Source organism: Mixophyes fleayi (assembly GCF_038048845.1).
Source record: "Mixophyes fleayi isolate aMixFle1 chromosome 2 unlocalized genomic scaffold, aMixFle1.hap1 SUPER_2_unloc_2, whole genome shotgun sequence".
NCBI lineage: Eukaryota > Metazoa > Chordata > Amphibia > Anura > Limnodynastidae > Mixophyes > Mixophyes fleayi.
The window spans coordinates 192,501-200,066 of NW_027445879.1; positions in this window are offsets into that span (position 1 = coordinate 192,501).

Consider the following 7,566-nt stretch of genomic DNA (forward strand, 5'->3'; position numbering starts at 1 on the left):
TAGGCAACCCTGGCCGAAGGGTTAGGGTTAGGGTTAGGGTTAGGCAACCCGGACATATTAGGGTTAGGGTTAGGGTTAGGCAACCCTGGCCGAAGGGTTAGGGTTAGGCGACCCTGGCCGAAGGGTTAGGGTTAGGGTTAGGCAACCCTGGCCGAAGTGTTAGGGTTAGGGTTAGGGTTAGGGGTTAGGGTTAGGGGTTAGGGTTAGGGAACCCTGGCCGAAGTGTTAGGGTTAGGGTTAGGGTTAGGGAACCCTGGCCGAAGTGTTAGGGTTAGGGTTAGGGTTAGGGTTAGGAAACCCTGGCCGAAGTGTTAGGGTTACTGTTAGGGTTAGGGTTAGGGTTAGGGTGAGCACCTCTGTCCCGGACATATCACTCCAGGGTTAGGGTTAGGGTTAGGGTTAGGCAACCCTGGCCGAAGGGTTAGGGTTAGGGTTAGGGTTAGGCAACCCGGACATATTAGGTTTAGGGTTAGGGTTAGGGTTAGGCAACCCTGGCCGAAGGGTTAGGGTTAGGGTTAGGCGACCCTGGCCGAAGGGTTAGGGTTAGGGTTAGGCAACCCTGGCCGAAGTGTTAGGGTTAGGGTTAGGGTTAGGGGTTAGGGGTTAGGGTTAGGGAACCCTGGCCGAAGTGTTAGGGTTAGGGTTAGGGTTAGGGGTTAGGGTTAGGGGTTAGGGCTAGGGTTAGGGAACCCTGGCCGAAGTGTTAGGGTAAGGGTTAGGGTTAGGAAACCCTGGCCGAAGTGTTAGGGTTACTGTTAGGGTTAGGGTTAGGGTTAGGGTTAGGGTGAGCGCCTCCGTCCCGGACATATCACTCCAGGGTTAGGGTTAGGGTTAGGGTTAGGCAACCCTGGCCGAAGTGCTAGGGTTAGGGTTAGGGTTAGACAACCCTGGCCGAAGTGTTAGGGTTAGGGTTAGGGTTAGGGGTTAGGGTTAGGGTTAGGCGACCCTGGCCGAAGGGTTAGGGTCCCGAATTAGGGTTAGGGTTAGGGTTAGGGTTAGGCAACCCTGGCCGAAGGGTTAGGGTTAGGCAACCCGGATATATTAGGGTTAGGGTTAGGGTTAGGCAACCCTGGCCGAAGTGTTAGGGTTAGGGTTAGGGTTAGGCGACCCTGGCCGAAGGGTTAGGGTTAGGGTGAGCTGCAGCTGCAGCGGCAGGCTTTTCTCCAAGTCCGCGACGGAGCCAGCCGCCCAGAGGCACCTTCGCCCAGGCACTCGCAGCAGTTTTTGTCACTCCAGGCCAAACTGTCGGTTTGTACTTGAGCGTCGGACTTAGGGTTAGGGTTAGGGTTAGGGTTAGGGTGAGCTGGAGCTGCAGCGGCAGGCTTTTCTCCAAGTCCGCGACGGAGCCAGCCGCCCAAAGGCACCTTCGCCCAGGCACTCGCAGCAGTTTTTGTCACTCCAGGCCAAGCTGTCGGTTTGTACTTCCGCGTCTGGCTGCCCCCGGGCCGGGGGATCCAGGGCGGAAGGCCCGACGAGGACGGATTCGGCCGCCGGGGCCGACCCCGGGTTCCAGAGGGCCGGCCGCGTCCCGAACCCAGCCCCCCGGACTGGCGCGCGGGGCAAACGCAATAAGACACACTTTGGGATTCTCCGAGCGGGACTCTGAGCGGCGAGCGATTTCTCTCTCTCCACTGGGCTGGCCGGGGGGGAGTCTTAGGCAAGTCGACCCAAATGCCTTGCAGGGGTGAGGCCCCAAAGACTCAAAGACCAAGGGGCACAAGCCGGGCAAGCTCGTAGGGAGCGAGCGCCCCCCGGGGGCTGAATCTGGGAAAAATGGCCAGGGACCTCCCCGACCACAGGGAAACCCGCCGGGAGGCTCCCCGCAGGCCGGGGGACCTCTGGGGCCAGGGGCCCCCGGGGGCCAAATCTGGGAATAAGGCCCAGGGACCTCCCCGACCACCGGGGAACCCGCCGGGAGGCTCCCCGCTGGCCGGGGGACCTCTGGAGCAAGGGGGCCCCGGGAGCCAAACCTGGGAGAAAGGCCCAGGGACCTCCCCGACCGCCGGGGAGCCGTCGGTTTTTGCTCGCACTCCCTCGCGGCTGCCGCGTCGTAGGCCACCCCCCGGGCCGGGGGATCCAGGGCGGAAGGCCCGATGAGGACGGATTCGGCCGCCGGGGCCGACCCCGGGTTCCAGAGGGCGGCCGCGTCCTGAACCCGGCCCCCCGGACTGGCGCGCGGGGCAAACGCAATAAGACGCGCTTTGGGATTCTCCGAGCGGGACTCTGAGCGGCGAGCGATTTCTCTCCCTCGGGAGGATTTCTCTCAGCCCGCGTCGACGTCCCCCGCGAGTCGACTCTCTCCGATCGACCAGGCACCCCGCTTCCCGGCGGGGAGGGACGGTCGCCAGGCGGGGCCCCGGGGGGTCCCGCCGCTGGCGCGACCGCCACCCTCCCGTCCGCCCCGGAAGCGGCCCCACCCCACCCGTAAAGGCGGCCGCTCGAGGCGCGTCCCCATCCCCGGCGCCGGGGAGAGGCCGGACGCCGCTCCCCGCGGCAGAGTCTGCCCCGACCCGCCCCGACCCCCAGGCGCCCGAAACGGCCGGAGCCCGGGCTGGGGATGGGCGGGCGCCCTCGGCACCGTGAGGCGCGCCCGACCCTGACACCCCCCGGGTCCACCCCGGCGGAGCGCACTAGTTCCCCCCGCTGACCCGTCGTCCCCCACCGCTGCCGCCCGGCAGCTGCCCACGCCAGCGCGGGCCCGGCCCGCCCCCCGCCCGGCCCTCGGAGCCTCCCTGAGGCGAACCGGGGTTGAGCCAGGCGGCGGGAGCGGGCCGGGGGGAGGGTGGGGCGAAGCGGATGGTCCAGCCCCCCGCGAGAGGCCGGTGGCGACAGCCCCGGCTCACCTCCCTGGGGCCGGTCCGCCGCCCGACCCCCCTCCCCAGAGGCTTACCCCCTCAGCTCCCCCCCCCATTCCTGGAGGGAAAGCTACCTGGTTGATCCTGCCAGTAGCATATGCTTGTCTCAAAGATTAAGCCATGCACGTGTAAGTACACACGGCCGGTACAGTGAAACTGCGAATGGCTCATTAAATCAGTTATGGTTCCTTTGATCGCTCCACCCGTTACTTGGATAACTGTGGTAATTCTAGAGCTAATACATGCCGACGAGCGCTGACCCCCCGGGATGCGTGCATTTATCAGACCAAGACCAATCCGGGGCGCCCCGGCGGTGTTCCGGGCCTCGGCCCGGGCCCGCCGGCCCCCGGCCGCTTTGGCGACTCTAGATAACCTCGGGCCGATCGCACGTCCCCGTGACGGCGACGATACATTCGGATGTCTGCCCTATCAACTTTCGATGGTACTTTCCGCGCCTACCATGGTGACCACGGGTAACGGGGAATCAGGGTTCGATTCCGGAGAGGGAGCCTGAGAAACGGCTACCACATCCAAGGAAGGCAGCAGGCGCGCAAATTACCCACTCCCGACTCGTGGAGGTAGTGACGAAAAATAACAATACAGGACTCTTTCGAGGCCCTGTAATTGGAATGAGTACACTTTAAATCCTTTAACGAGGACCCATTGGAGGGCAAGTCTGGTGCCAGCAGCCGCTGAGGTAGGACGTGTTTTGGAGAGCTCAGCAACTAGACTTAGCTTTGATACTGATCCCAGCTATAGATGGAGGATCCTGGGGGAGGAGTGGTGGAGAGCCCCCAGGCTTCTAGGCCTGAATCACCCAGTATGGAAGAGGTTTCTAGCGTGAGGCCTAATACCAGCTTGGCCGGAGCTAGGAACCAGCAAAACAACGGACTGACCGCAGAGTCTGCCCTGGACAGGGAAATGGACGTGGAACCCGGTACCGGCCCAAGCGCTGCCATCCTTGAGCCGCCCCGTATGAAGATTAATGCGGGGGACCAAGAACCGGGAGCCGGCCTAGTGGAGCAACTAGGTACGGGGAAACTGAGTATGCAGACGGGTGTGCGGAGGCCGCCCCGTATGAAGATTAATACGGGGGACCAAGAACCGGGAGCCGGCCTAGTGGAGCAACTAGGTACGGGGAAACTGAGTATGCAGACGGGTGTGCGGAGGCCGCCCCGTATGAAGGTTAATACGGGGGACCAAGAACCGGGAACCGGCCTAGTGGAGCAACTAGGTACGGGGAAACCAAGCATGCAGACAAGCGTACAGAGTGATGCGTGTGAACCTGCCATCCTTGAGCCGGCCCATATGAAGATTAATATCGGGGGCCAAGAACCGGGAACCGGCCTAGTGGAGCAACCAGGTACCGGGAAACCAAGCATGCAGACAAGCGTACAGAGTGATGCGTGTGAACCTGCCATCCTTGAGACGGCCCGTATGAAGATTAATACGGGGGACCAAGAACTGGGAACCGGCCTAGTGGAGCAACTAGGTTCGGGGAGGAAGGCGGCAGGCAAACTATGTTTACAGACAAGCGCAGATTTGGATACTAAGCCGGAGGAACCGATAGACCCGGCGACCTTCAGCCTGCCGGAATCAGAAGACAGCGAGCAGGAGGAGACGGACGCCGAGACCAGGATCGGAGTATTGGAAGCAGAGGTAGAAGGATTGGAGCGGATGATTGCCAAAAAGAAAAAGAAGAGAAACCGGGCGTATAGCCGGGACCGAGTGATCATCTCGGCTGAAATAGATGACCTGATGGAGGCTGTAAAGGTGAAGGTAAATTTATTGGAAGCATTGAGAGCCGCCATGGACACTGCTAACCTGAAGGACTCGGCGGCATTGCCTCCGAACGAGGTAGTTGTGGCCCAGGAGGACAGTGAGGACGGTGGATTATACGAGACCATCCGTGCTATGGAGGGGGAGCAGAAGTCCGTGAAGGGCCCGGGGAAAACGGAAGGCGGACCCGAGGGTAGTGCGGCACTGTTCCCTGGGGAAGGAAGCATGATGCACCCCCGGCAGCCTGGAGTCTTGCCTGGAGAAGCTGGAAGTGAGTACCCGGACGCCCGGAGACTGGTGAGTTTAAACGTAGCTGTTATCCCAAATACTATCAATGTCAATACGGATGATATAACATGTAATAATGCTAGTTTATGTGTGGATGCAAAAGCTGGCTTAAAGATCGGGGCAGAGGCTAGTTGCGAAGTGGTGGCGCGTTCCCCTGTAGCGCAGCCGAGCAACAGCCAAAGCCCAGTGATCGGTGCCAGTGCGTCCAAGTCCGTTTGTACGGTGGTAGCAGTAGGAAATGTTATAAGTGATAATGCTGTCAATGTCAATTCGGATGTTATAACATGTAACAGTACTGGTTTAAGTATGGATGCAAAAGCTGGCTTAAAGATCAGGGCAAAGGCTTGTTGCGGAATGGTGGCGCGTTCCCCTGCAGCGCAACCGAGCGGCAGCCAAAGCCCAGTGATCGGTGCCAGTGCGTCTAAGTCTGATTGTACCGTGATAACAGTAGGAAATGTTATAAGTGTTAATACTGTCAATGTCAATTCGGATGCTGCAAAAGTTGAGAATAAGATGTCAGTGAGCGATGTAGGTGTGGTGGGCACTGACGCTGGCACCTATGACACAGCGAATCTGACAGCCCAAGGTGGCGTACCCAAGGCTGGGAAAATAAATGTGGTGGGGGACAAAAGTGTTATAATGGGTAGCAATGCGGGTCCCAGCGCAGTTCAAGAGAGGGTCATTGAGACAATTTTTGGCCCACTAGTTGTGTCAGACAGGGCAAAGAGGGCGGCAGAACTAATAGAGAAGGCATCAAAGTCCATGCCTGGCATTCTGGGGGATGGTAGGCAGTTGGCACCTCACGCCAGGGAAGGGGGGTCTGGGTCCCGGCTGGAGGTAAGGGGTCCTGAACCTAGCAATATTGGTGACAGAAGCCAGTCAGAAGAAAGGGGTCAAGTGGCAGACCCAAGCCCATTGCCCGGTTTAAAATCATACGCTGGGGCTGTAGCGGGCCCGAGCTCCCTGGGGGGAGGGGCTAACGCCACGCCCAGGTCGCAAGGGCCAATGGGGGCTCAACCCTTTAGGAGACGGAATGTAGTACAACTAAAGTTCATGGGGAAAGATCCCCCCAACAGGTCTGATTTTTTAAAGAGTTTCCTACACACCTTTGGGTTTGTCCCGGCGGATCTCTTCGCCTGCATCCACCCTGTCAGTACAGCCGAATACGACGTTAGCTTCATGTCGTACCAAGGGCTACAGGCCTTCTGGAATCGGTGGGGTGGGTGTAGGCTGAAGGATCCGTGGACGGGGTTTAAAGCCCTAGCAATTACCCGGCAAGAAAAGGTGAAGGTGACAATCCTGGTAAGAAATGAATCGATTCCTGCGGCAGACTTGAGGTTTTGGATTGGGAGATATGCCATGTTAACATCGCCCTTAGTCAAAGTGCCGGATCCAAGCCATGGGGTCTGGGGTGGCGGATGGTCCACCACGGTAGATCTCAAAAGCACGGAGGCTGGCCTGGTGCACTTGCCCTCAGCGGCTTTCATTGGCCGCGACAGGATCCAATGCTTCTACCCAGGTCAGCCGAGGATGTGCCACAAGTGTGGGGACTTCCGCCACCTCAGCATGAATTGCCCCCAGCAAAAGTGTGGGCATTGTGGGGACACAGGTCACGAGACTAAGTCATGCAGTCAGATCAGGTGTAACCTGTGCGGAGTCATCGGCCACCCATTCAGTAGGTGCCCCCATGCGGCGCATAATGGGGGGTACACGGATGCAGAACTGGTAGAGGTGATGGAGGTGGTGGAGAGTGAGGAGAGCAGGGTGGAACAGAGGGAACTGGCAGTACTGAGAGACCTCCCCCCTTCGTGGTCCCCCCTCCCTTCCCCCCTCCCCCCAGGGGTTGTGGCGGTGGCTGAGAGCCTTACAAGTAAGGTGGTTGAGTGCCCTGTAAGTGAGGTGGGTAAGAGCCCGGCAAGTGAAGGGGTTGAGTGGTCAAAACCGAGGAAAGCCAAGGGTAAGAAAAAACATACCGAAAAAGAGGTAGTGGTACTATCTAACAAATTCCAATTTCTCACTAGTAGCGAGGAGAGCATGGATGAGGGGGAAATAGTGAGAGTGGCAGGAGGGGAGCTAGTTCAAAGGGCAACCAGGAAAAAACAAAAGTCAAGAAGATCAAGAGAGATGTCATTGGGGGAGATAGCGAAGGTAAAAAAAAGATCTGAAAATATAAAAACAACGGCACGTTCCTTCCTGAAAGATAACACGAAAGCGTCTCTGGAGGCCTCTGAGGGGAAAGAGGCAGCAGACTTAAAAATACAGGCCCAGCCCACAAGTAGTGTCGTTGAGGAAGAGCCTCCTGTTAAGGGTCGGGTAAGAGTGAAGAGAGTACCTGAAAGGGAGGACACAGTCCCTGTTCTACGTATGGAGGACCCTCCACTAGGCCCTATAGGTCCCTTTCCTGATAACCTCATAGGTCCTCAGGGTGTTTCTTCTGACCTGTCTGGCGACCCGAGTAGCCAGAGGGGGAGGGATAGGGAACGGGAGACCAATGATCCTGGTGGGTCAGTAGGGGAGTTAACAAAGGTAGGGGCTGTCCCCCGGTCAGAGGAGGAGACAGTCCTGGTAGAGGGACTTTCCCTTCCAGCAGGCGTAAGTTATAAACGTTTCGGGTCCTCAGATGAGGACTCGGAGAGGAAAATAA